The sequence below is a fragment of the Populus euphratica genome, unplaced genomic scaffold (genome assembly GCF_000495115.2).
Source record: "Populus euphratica unplaced genomic scaffold, PopEup_1.0 scaffold6.1, whole genome shotgun sequence".
NCBI classification, from domain to species: domain Eukaryota; kingdom Viridiplantae; phylum Streptophyta; class Magnoliopsida; order Malpighiales; family Salicaceae; genus Populus; species Populus euphratica.
Window position 1 is genome coordinate 2,475,737 of NW_011499849.1, and position 12,724 is coordinate 2,488,460.

Sequence of the window (12,724 nt, forward strand, 5' to 3'; positions counted from 1 at the left end):
TAGGGAAAAAAAATTAAAGACTAAAGTGAATTTGATTTTTGATCACTAAGCAATTAGGAAAGAAGAGACAAAAAAATTTTTGCCTATAAAATGGTGAAGAAATTTCACAAGGGAGGGAGAGGGAAAAAACCATATATAATCACTAAAACACTCCCTCTCCTGTAAAAAGAAACAAATATAACAACAATAAAGATTCTTATGGAAAAAAACAAAAAAAGTCTACATTTTCTACAAACTCACACTCTCCAACATAAAAATTAAAAAATAAGCAAAAAAAAGTGATAAAAAGACACACACACGTTAACAACATTCTCTCCCTTTCTTGATATCCAAAACCTTTTCTTAACTATTATTATCGCCATCAACCACCACCAGTTGCCTTACCTGGCATCACAAGCCATCACCTATGGTAGCTCCACCTCAAAATGACGTACTTGCTTCAACTTCCAACCAATTAAAGTTCCTTTGATAGTAACCCATACTAGCAGTTCCTCTTTATAACAACGATTTCCTAGCCCACATATAATAACACCCAGCAACTGTGACAACCTCTCATTCTTTTAAATCAAACTAGCCAAATACAACATCTATCTAATCTCTTCTCTCTCTCAATTAAAATTTGCTAGAGAAAATAAACTTAAATAGAAACATCAAATTAATCTTAAACATTAACCCATTTCATCACTTTTCTTCATTTTAGCAAGTCACCCGCAATGGAAAAGAAACATTAATGCTATATCGTCCAACCCCTATAGCTTTGTTCCTAATATCAACTAAAACAAACACCAAAATCAATCCATCTCTACCATAACCCATCATTGCCATTGGCAATAACAAAGACTTATTAACGTCAGTCATTGTATGAACCATACCTACAAACCACTCGGCCTATCTTTATAACTATTAACTACCACTCTAATTTTTCTATCCTCACTAATATGAAAACTCAATGTCAGTAACCTAAATTTAATAACCAACTATCAAAACCTTTCAATCTTTATTGTCAAACTGACCTACCATTACCACATCACCATGCAATTTTCTATTTTTTAACCCTTACAGACAACTTTTCTATTTTAAATAAGCTAACCTGTGATAGCCTCTACTAAGTAACTCCAACTCATGATAAAAAAAAACCTTTGCCTTGGCTTCATGATTTATGACCACCTCCCCTCCCAACCTCAACCATCAACCAACATACCTTTACACTAGCCATTGACAATAACAAACACTAGTAATAATCCAAGAGAGGGCTAGAAAAGAAGATCCTTTTATGAGAATAATAAGGAAATTGAAACTTATTGTATATGTGTCTTTTCTTTTTTAGTTCTCCATTAATGATACCATCATTATATGAAAAAAAAAAAAAGAGGAACCATTCCAAATCACCTCATCCTTCTTGCCTCTCTTGCGGCAACGCGTGAACCCACACACTACCAATAATGGCAATGTGTGGATACAGGTGCCACCATTATTCTAGCGGTCCTCTAACTTTAATTCCAATAGTTTTTAAATACTCTAAACACCTTGAAAGGTTGATTCATAACCTTAAATTATTTTTTTGAATAAATTATTATAATATTGTGAAATTCGGGACATAATGTTGATTGTTATGTATATTATTTAAACCATTTGGACAATATTAATTTGATTTAAATGTGTTTTTTATTTTAAAGTGATTTGATTATTTATGTTGAATTATGAGTTTATTTTATAGGTTGTTATTGCTTTTTGGACATTAATTCTTGAATTATGTTTGGGCTTGTGTTGATTTGTTTAAATAGTATAAAATTTGAATATAATTTTTTAGATTAACAAAATTTGACAATTGATTGTTTGTTTGTTGGATTATTAAGTTGGTTAATGGTGAGATAATAACTTGTTTTTAATTAGTATATTGTTTAATTTAAAACACATTATTATGTTTTGACAACCAAACCCTAAATGATTTCTAAAAACTCTAAAATAATTCAGGGATTATTTTAAATTATTTATGGGTCCCTCATATATTCTCTAACCATTTTATTTAATATAAGGGCAAAAATCAATCAATAAGTATTATAACCAGTTTATAATTATCTATTAAGATTTGACTAAAATTTTAAAAACATCACAAAACTAATTTGTTTAATTAATATTCGAATTATAAATTTTACGGTGTAATGTATATTCTCGATATTAAATTAAATGAATAAAATAAAACAAAATAAAATATTAGGAATTAATTATAGATTTTAATATTTGAGGATATAAAATTACAATGTAAAATATATCTTCACCTATTAAAAATACAAATAAAAGTAAATGCACCATTAAATTTTGGACATTAGAATGGTTACTTTTAGTTTGATGAGATCAGGACCTTTTTTTAACTTTAAATGGACTAATGAATAAAAATAATATTTAGAAAAAAAATAATAATCAATCAATAATGCAGCTTACAATAGGTAAAATGCATTGAAAGTAATGTGTCTTTTACATGCACAAGTAATCTACTTATCCAAACTCTTGTAGACCATTAGGTTTTCTAATTAGTATAATATTATGTGACAACTTTTGAATCTTTCATATCATAATTTTATGATTTACCACAACACATATGAAACCTTTTTGATTCAGGAGAAAAAATTATCATTCGACATCGTGCACACCATGATATTTGTCATGTTCAAACCATTTTAGATGAAAAGAATTAATTATTGTCTTAAAACTACTATCACACATAATTTTTACAGGATAACTTTGATATTCACCAATTTGACACCTTTAAGTTATTTCAGCATCAATATCATTATAATTTCACCGAATTCATGACAAAATAATTGCTTTCATTTTTTCATATGATATGCCTAAATTACCCTTTAACAACAAACTACTCCCATCATTATATATAATACTACCGTTTACATCATGAATAATAGAGCCACTATAATGACATAATATAAATATATTATAAGATATTTTGTAAAAAAAAAAGGTTATGGTCAATTGGATGTAATTTTAACAAAATTACATTACCCCAACCCTAATAGACAAAATTCATGACAAATTCAATAAGATTTCATTAAAATTAAAATTCATGATACAAAACCTAATGGATATTTTTATGATCAATAAATTAAATCAAATCCAAATTTATAGCAAATTAAAATTATTCAATGAAAATATTAAATTCATCAAATTATCAACAATTTAATGCAACATGTAATTTTTTATAATTCTACTGCATTCATTCTTTGTTGTATAAAATCATCAAGCATGGTAAATTAAATTATTAGCTGATTCTAACAATCTATATAAAATCTCTAATTCATCAACTTATCCAAAATTAAACGCGACACATAATTAATTAAAATAATTAATTCATCATTAAGTAAACTTATTTTCATATTCAACTCTTAATATTGCTATCAGAAGTTTGAAGCACTTGTTCTCGACATGCATGACATTTAGAAATAGAGAGGCAAAGTACTTTTGTACCTTCTGCACTTGAAACTTCTGATGACAATTTATTCACTAAAGGTAAAGGATAGAAATGCAATGGCCATTTAAGCTAGATGGCTACAAGACCCAGCAATAACAATGATTTGTAACACGAAATAGGAATGTAAGCTTGGTATAGCATGCAATCTTTATGCATAGCGTCATATGGATTTGTGTATACTTCTCTTTATTTATAAGATTAATAAATGTTGGAAAGGAGTTCCTATAAAGCATATTATGCACTTTGATTAACTCATTCTACTTGTGCATTCTGTTTGTCTTCTAACTTAAGAAAAGCTCTCTAGTGAGGCAAACACGAGTGAAATTGGTGAGGGAAGGCTGGGTCTAGTGAGGAACTAGGCTATCATACAGGTTTTTTTGTGGAGCAAAAATTTACCTCGTGACAATATCAAATCAACTCTAATTGATGGTTTTTAAAATTAATTTATTATTAATTTAACAAATCCTAAATTCACCATAAACTCTAAATTTAATTTAAACAATTATTTTATTTCAACCAAACCAAACATAAATTCATAATAATGTAATATTGGTAGGACTAGAAAAAGGAATGAGGATTTGTTGGCAAAGATGGCAGCGACGACAATAGTAAATTTTTAACAAAAAAAACAACCAATGATACTTAAAGACCACGATGAGTTTGGTTTTTGGGCGTTTTAAAGGGAAAACAAGTGTTTGGTTGGGTTTTATAGAGAGATATAAGCTGAGGGTATTAGTTTGTTGAGAGAGAAGAAGGGAATTGCTTTTGTGTTTTTGTGTTCTTATATCTGGAGATATGTTTAAATTACATAACATATCGCATTTCTGAAACGCAATATCTAGTAAAAGTCAAGCTTTAGAAGTGCAACAATATCAAAGTGTGTTATTTTGCCAATACCTTTTTAAATTGTGTTCTTCTACCACAACTCTTAATTTACTATGCTAATCTTTAAAAAAATGACTTTGACTGATATATTATTGCTTTTTAATTTTTTTTTTAAATAGAGGCTAATAAACTCACACCTAATACCCAAATACCATTCATATGAATTTGAAAAGATCGTTGTACATTCATATAATAAACTAAATGTCTATTTGGTTTTACATCCTCTACTCTCTTTTTAGGTGCATTTCAAAAATACATTTGCCTAGAAAAAAATATTAAAATAGTCTAGAAAATTCCTATAAAAAACTTTGCAAATCCTTATCTAGTTATGATAAACACATACTTGATTGTTTAGAATCATTCATGAAAATTATTATATAAATAATAATTTTATAAAATTTTAATTAGAGTCTATTTTTAATTGATAAGTTAAAAAAATTATTTATTTAAACAAAAAATATTCATAAAATTACATGTAAAATGACTAATTGGTGGTTGTTGCTGCACTTAAAAAAATATAACATATTTAAATAAGCGATAATTATTTTATTGGATTTAAAAATAATATCATTTAATAAATATTATATTTTAAACATATAAAAAAATAAAAATATATTATTTCACAAATTTCTTTTAAAAAATATTATTTTGTGAAGAATTTTAATTTTTTATGTTAGGGTTTTTAATTAAAAAAACCAATTATTGGTTGGAAACCGGAAGTAACGTGCGACCACAAGACGAAATAACCGAGGAGGGGAATCGTTACCGTTTTTGGCAAGGGAGGGTAACCTTGCCAGGGTTTTGTGGAGAAATTCTGATTGGAAGTGACATGATAGTCAAAGTCAAATGAAAGGAGACTACCAGATTGTCTATAAAGACTTGGCAGCTTCCACGAGAGCTCTTTGTAACGGAAATGGATGATTGGGATCACGCAAGCAACTTTACAGCCTAGTTGTAAGTTGCAACTAACTACAACAATTTCCATTGCATTTCCCACAATAATCCTCACATGTTTCTAGTAATTTTGACTTATTATCAACATCGAGAATCAAAATTGTTAGTAGCGTATTTTTTTCTTTGATTCCTATATGCCTGAAAAGTTCATGTGTGCTAAACCAAACCCATTATTAGAGAGCATCAAAAAATGGTGACTGAAGTCATTAACAAAAAAACTACGTGGTATGGCAAAGGAATTGCTCATCTATACTGATATCACTGTATATTGTAATAGTTCTTTGAGTTCTCTTCTTTTGATTGCCAGTTCCTTCTGCTTGGTATGGTTGGGGTGGGTTATCAGAGGGTTTGGATTCTTTTAGAGCATGGGATGTGGCTCTCGGCTCTTGGGTTGGTGTTGGGTGATCTGTGTTTATTGCTTGATTCTATCAATCTTTGCTGTTGGATGGGCTTTGTGTTGATCGGTTGATTAGTTCTGTTGGTGGCTCTAGCATGACTAGTGAGGACTGGTTTGGATGGAGCTAGGGTGGGGGCTGCTTTTTCCCACGTTTGAGAGAACACCATCATTGTGCATTTAATTCACAGCCTACTTTCACCCTACGGTGGCCCTCTGTTCAACACAGGGCACTTTTCAATCTGCCTTGCCAGTTTCCAGTTTATTGATCTCTCTTGCTTAGTTTCTGCTCATGTCTTGATGTAACCAGGTTATGTTTTTTTTTTTTTTTTCATTCGGTTTCTTTTCTTGTTATGGCATTAGGTTTGTGCTTCTGTTGTCATTTCATTATGCCTTGTGTGGGCTTTTTTTTGGTATTTTTTGTCCAGCCTGTGTCCTTGATTTCTTTCATACTTTCACATTAGTTGGGGTATATATAACAAAAAAAATTCTTAGTGGTTTTACCTGCATTCTTTCTTGATGCTTGGGCTCCTGTTGCTGCCCTCTTAGTTTTGTTTTCTTGGTGTGTGCTCTTTGGCTTCTGTTTTTTTTCATTATCTTTTGACCATGCCTTTTCTTATGCATCCTTTTTTTTGACAGGTTTTCTGACGCCCTGCAAAGCTTCTCATCCTTTCATTTGCTGCTTCTATCTTGGTTTTGCAGGTGGGTTATCGTTCTCTATTGTTTTTTATGGGTTGCCTTTTCTTGGTGCCTTTGTATTGCTTGCTTGGCTATGTTTGTGGGCTGTGATTCTTTTTTTATTTGGTCATCAGATGCTTCATCTTCTTCTGTTTTTTCTTGCTTATGTTCTGTTCTTTGCCTGTCTTTTTATTTGCTTTTTTTTGAGGTACGAACACTTGCCTTGTCCACTAACTGTTTGATTATAAGTTTGTTTATCTCTTTATCACCTCTTGCTTCGTGTCAGCTTTTCTGTGTTTCTTTCCTTTTTTCCCCTGCTATGTGTGAAGGACAAGCAATCCATGGAATTCGTTGGATTGGTTGTGATTGTTTTAGTGCAAGAGGTTTGATCTTTAATCTTGGTTTAGGGTCGTCATTAAATTAAGATTAGGCATGACCAGTGTGGTTACTGTGCTACCTTTGATTTCTATGTTTTTTGTCCTTCCATTGTTTGGGATGAGAGGCTTTCAACCAGCCATCTTATTTTGAATGTTGGAGGGTGCACCACTGAGTTAAATGTGTCATTGCCATATCTATGTGAATTGCCAGTGCTTCGAATCCATTAATTTGTTTTTTGTTCATTATTTACACCAAGATTTTGGTTCAACCATTTCTGTCTCATAAGCTGGATTTGTGTGCATTTATTTAGGCACGCTTGATGTTATCTACATTTATATCTTCTTGAAATCTCGGTTGTTTGGTTGTCATGTCATTTTTGTAAAAGATGGTCATGATGCTAGCCTACGTTTAAAAATGTAATATGGCCAATGAAGATTGCCTTGCTCATAATAAGGGTTTCTTAATGTTATGGCTTGCTTTTAGACTTCGATGCAACAAGCATGTGTTATGAAATATAGATTAGAGACAAGCTGTGAGACTGGAGTAATGAATTGTACATTTTTTTTTTCCCCTGCACACACAGACTTTTTCAAAGCTTATACTTGGTCTAGAGTCTTTTTCAAACATCACCATTCCAGCACCTCCTTTTCTGCCAATCTCCCCTGATTCATTTGTTTTATGTGTGTGTTTGGGGTGTTTGACCTCTGTCTTATTCCTTAAAATGGTAGCACAAAATAGTTTAGCAGAGTTGGTAAGCTGCAGGGAAGAAAAGCCTGTTCTTTTTTCTAGTTGGGATTAATAGAAGACTCGCTGGATATGTGTGTGAAGAATTATTGTGTCCTAGATTCTATATTTTGGGCAGCAATGAAAGCTGTCAAGTTATATTTGTGATTTTGAAAATTTAGTGAATTGGGTCATTTTATAATCTTTTTAATCTATATAGGTTTGGGTTGAGAGATTAATGATCCTTTTTTTGTGAAGATTTTCATTGATGAAGGGATTGATCAATAGGATTGGATGAACAAGAGCCATGAACCCTTATGAATTAATTTGAGAAGCTACTTTTGAGTAAAGAAATGTGGTTCTGAAATTACAATGTACAGTGTGGATAAGAGAATCATTATGAATTTTACGGGATTCTTCTACCAGTCTCATGGCTATGTAGGCATGCTTTTGATGGATATAACTGACAAAAGTGGTCAGCTAGGAAGGAGGGGTTGAGGTATGTGTTTTATACTGAAGATTGAGGTTATAAAAGAATTATGGTGATTGAGAATTAAAAAACATGTTTTTTTATTGCTGTCAATGCGTGTTAACTTTAATGGTGCTGGGAAATCAACTTTTTTTTAAGATTAAGCTTCAGAGCATGATTATTTCATTAGTTGACTAAATGAGTTAAACGTTTGCATTGCAATGAAATGAAATGTGGCTAAATCTTTGCCTACTTGCACGATACCCTTGCTATGAAAAGATCAAGGCAACAGTCATAAGGGGCAGTATAGAGGATTGTTATTGGTTAGAATTTTCTTGGTTACACATTTAGGCTTTGGATAACTTTCATGAAGTTGCCATTCATTTGGACTAGATAATGCAGCCTTTACAAGGATTATCATGCTTAATTCTTTGATGTATGAGACTATGACAGATCAAAAGGTGATATTAGATGGAGATGACTTCACATTAGATTTTGGCAAGTGGGGAAATTCAAGGAATAGCTAGAAATGAGAATCAGATTGTGAGAGTTAGGGACTATACCATAATCAAGAGAAACTGTCCACCTTTACGTGGTAATATATTCAAGTTTTCCAAATGTTGGAATTTTTTTATGTAACCAGGTGTCTTATATGCAAGAACATGTGTACGTTCTAAAAGTTAAACTTATCTAGTCCCAGTATTCTACCAATGCTATCCTTTCTATCTTATCCTGCTCACCTATCCTACCCATCCTCTATTGTCTAATAAGTGGCTGGTCTCTTTCACTCTATAGAAGGGATGCATGCACTTTCCACCAAGTCATATAAGAAGGGAAACCGATAAGAGGCACTAAATTGATACCAATATGTAGTTTTTTCGCAAACAATATCATGTTGTGGTTCTCCATAAAAAATTAAGCTTCTTTCAGTAATATTTTAATGATTTTAAAAAAAATATATCTCCATAATTTGGCATGCCTTTCCAAAATATTAAGCTCCACAAGGATCTGTTTCTCCTTATTTTGAAAAAGTGCAGCTATCAAATTCATCATCAAACGGTGAGCATAGATATTTCCAATGTATTATTAAAAATGACAAATATCAACTGAAACCAAGAATTAAACCAAGTGCTGAAAAGAAATGCAGTGTCCGATTTCCTACCTCTAAGGTTATCACGCAAGGATAAAAAATGAAACTGGCAATTAAATTATTTTGTGTTAAGTTTTTCTGTTGGAGCAGGTGGTTCACTACCTTAGCATTTACCAAAAAAAAAAAAACATGCTGGCTCAACATATTGTTCTTTCCTGTTAAGTGTCACCACTTTGTAAATTATTATATTCCTGTTTTCAAAGCTCATATGATTGTTAAACGAATATCATAGAAAGAGGGTGTGTGCGTGCACGCAAGGATAAAAAATTAAATTGGGAATTAAGTTATTATGTTTTTATCTTTTAAGTTTGAGCTTTAGGAAGCTTTTGTTTGTTTTTTTTTTTTTTTATAAGGTGTGTATATATGTATAGATATATACATGTTTTGGTTGCAATAGAAAAGAAAGAATGTGTGTATTGTGGTTGGACCATGCCTCTTTTTATTTTATACATTTTTAATGTGGTGGGAAACTAACTGTAAGGCTAACTGATTGTCCATATTTTTTATTGTCCAAGTTATTTTCGTTGTCATTTTTTATCATTGAGGAGCGTCCTTTCTATTGCTCATAGAGCCATATATTATAGGAGCAATGTTCCTTTTTAGCATGTTATTAGGTTCAATCATAAAGAGACATGATGGGAACAGATAGTTGTTGAGGGATTGCCATCCTAAGTGAGTTTAATGGGATTATATGACTATTGCTAACAGTCAAACTTTTAAAGAATTTTTATGAGAATTGAAGGTGAAAGGGTGTTTGATAAATAATGTTGTTCGAGAATTGCTCAGGCCAAAAATAGCATCGCCTTTCATCTTGATTTATCAATGGATGCAGGCTACTGCATATTTAAGCTAAGACAAAACTTATGAGGTTTTTGTTGTTTTTGTCGATGTTTGGGGAGTTCATAACCTGCACTTTGTATTTTTGTTATGATCATTGCGTCTAACATTTTCTCATTTTTAATTTTTGAGTCAATGGTGTTTTCTATCAATAACATCAAGAAATACATCTTCCATGCATCCCTCCGTGCTCAGGTGTCATGTCTGGGTGCCAAAACTAAAGGATGAAACAAGCAGTTTCAATTGCTTGTTGTTGTCAGGTCAGATAATTCTTTATCATGATTTTTGTCACGTAACATTTATAGCTTCTTTTATTTTTTTTTCAATTCCCTCGTCATTCACAGGGAGGCACAATCAGGAACATCTAAGGGTAAAGATATACAACTATCTGCTGCTTCCATACTCGAGGGTGATTGCTATGAAATTCAAGGGTTCTACACCTTAAAAAATAGGTACCCGAACTCTATTGCCAACCATAAAATAGTTATTGATTTCAAATCTAATACCAAAGTTGCTAGACTTGATGCTCTAACACCTCTTAAGCAATGCTACTATTTTAACTTCACGGATTTTGCACATGTCCTAGCCAGAGGAAGAGGGCCAAGGATACTCACTGGTATGAACACACGCTTCTATAATATACTTTTAACAACTTCTTAACAATTTTTATTTGCCTTCATATCACTAACAAGTTTTGCACATACTTTTCTTAAGATGTTCTTAGCAGACTCAAAGTGGTTCAGCCACTTGAACAAATCTTAGTTTGACGATAGACACTTGTTTTCAAGCGAGAGTTTATTATGGATAATATCAGGTTGTTTAAACATACCTATTTTTATTTTTATTTTACCATTATCTGTGTCATGCTAACTTATTGGTTTCCATCCTTTGTTCAGGGGCAACGAGCTTAAGATTACTCTTTGGGTTGATGTTGCTCTAAGCTTTGATGACACCGCTCTAGACGGTCAATAAGAACCAGTGCTTGCTGTTTTTGCTGGCTACTAGGTCAGCGAATTTCAAGACTACTTTCGCCATGCAACTGACTTTCTACTATAAATGATGTCCACCTCTTTTCTTTTCTTTTCTTTTTTTGTAATTTTCCTTGCAAACTAACATTTGATTTGCTTTTTTTCAAAGGAAATCCTTATTTTTCCTATTCTCACTTTCGTTTATTTTCTTTATTTCTAAGGAAATCCCAACCTCATTGGCACTGCTGTCCCTATGGTATTTTAATCTAGAGATTTCTGAGCTTCTCCCATATAAGCATCAATGCACTGTCTACTCTTCACTTTGATCCTTTACATTGTTTTTTGTCATTTATTCTTTGCCTTCTAACACACTTAACCTTTTATTTCTCGGCTTTGGCCAAATGCCACTTCAAATTCAGCGGCTCCCGCCTTTCGCAAACGCTATTAGATCGATTGAAGAATAAATTAATGAAAATAGAAAGATAATCAAGGAAGTTCTTTGCATGGATCCATATTATCACAAGGTCCATTAAAAAACAAGGTCATTGGTTTTTTTTTTTTTTTAATGCTATTGATCCATTCTTTCTACTTTTGTGTCTTTTTGCATTGCATAGCATGACCATCTCATATGCTTTTTAAATGTGCAGAATGACCGATTCACTTACAGAGCTTCAGTAGCTGACTTGACCTTTATAGAGGGAGGTGGTACGATAGTTGTGCCCAGTGATCCGAGATGTACTGAGCATCCTGCAGTGACACCAACACCATGGTAAAAAAAATATTATTGATGTCCACATGCTTACCTGACATGAAGGTAGTCGTACCCCAACGTAATTTCAACAATACTTCTATTTATAGTATAATAATATACATTAATATTTATAAGCTCAAATATGATAAGAAGATATAGAATTTAAATGAACTTGCAAAAGACGAATGAATATAAAAATGAAAAGATGAAAGAAGACAAATACATAACATTATCGAAAATATATAAATGGTTGTACCAGAAAAATTATAAACGGTATAATTTCTTGTGGTTATAGAAAGTTAAAAATAGAAGCAACAAAAGTAACCATGATCAATTTGCACCTTGAGCATGCTAATTTTTCAAGTATCAAGGCAAAATCTTTTTTTTTTCCCTTACAAAAAAAGATTTAATTTTTTTTCATGAATATAGAAAAGATGCTACAACCCGGGATTCCTCCAAAAATAAAAATACCCAGTGTTATTAAGCCACCATGCTAGAGTAATTGTATTAATGGTTGTTTAATTGTATTAATGGTTGTTTTTCAAAGTATTTTTTATTTGTAAATATATTAAAATAATATTTTTTATTTTTAAAATTTATTTTTGATATATACACATTAAATTAAAATAATATTTTTTATATTTTTAAAATTTATTTTTAATATATGCACATTAAAATAATTCAGAAACATAAAAATATAATTTTAAATAAAAAATAAATTTTAAACAAACAATATTTTAACCACAATTCCAAAAAAAAAAAGACAATGAATCAACTAAACCCATTTCCACTGGTACACACGGCCTCTTTAAGCACACACTGTAGAACTGTACTGTTGCGTTTGGGGAAAACTGAATACTGCACCGACCACCTTATTTATTAGTCGTTGAGGAAGAAGCTGCTCGTGTACAATCCTTTAAACAAATTAGTGAAACTCCCTTTGGTTGTCTAAAACGTGGCCTCAAAGAAAGGAAGATGACATTCGTCCAAAGAGAAGGTAGATAGGACAGAAACCACCGGCTGCATATGGCATTTTCTGGTCCAAAACAATAT

At 31.6% G+C, this 12,724-nt stretch overlaps 1 long non-coding RNA gene across 5 annotated transcripts; it reads left to right on the forward strand.

Annotated features, from left to right (window-relative positions):
* The first annotated feature begins 5,031 nt into the window (after positions 1-5,031).
* On the forward strand, positions 5,032-11,806 carry LOC105120585 (uncharacterized). 5 transcript variants are annotated; one of them, XR_841359.1, is made up of 9 exons: positions 5,032-5,323; positions 5,631-6,027; positions 6,357-6,419; positions 10,115-10,212; positions 10,297-10,568; positions 10,667-10,766; positions 10,849-10,957; positions 11,142-11,461; positions 11,568-11,806. It is a non-coding gene; the product is annotated as an uncharacterized LOC105120585 (long non-coding RNA). The 5 variants fall into 5 exon arrangements; XR_841363.1 differs by lacking the exon at positions 5,631-6,027 and having other exon boundaries at positions 10,297-10,404; positions 10,543-10,568; XR_841361.1 differs by lacking the exon at positions 5,631-6,027 and having other exon boundaries at positions 6,357-6,421; positions 10,148-10,212.
* Positions 11,807-12,724: the final 918 nt, after the last annotated feature.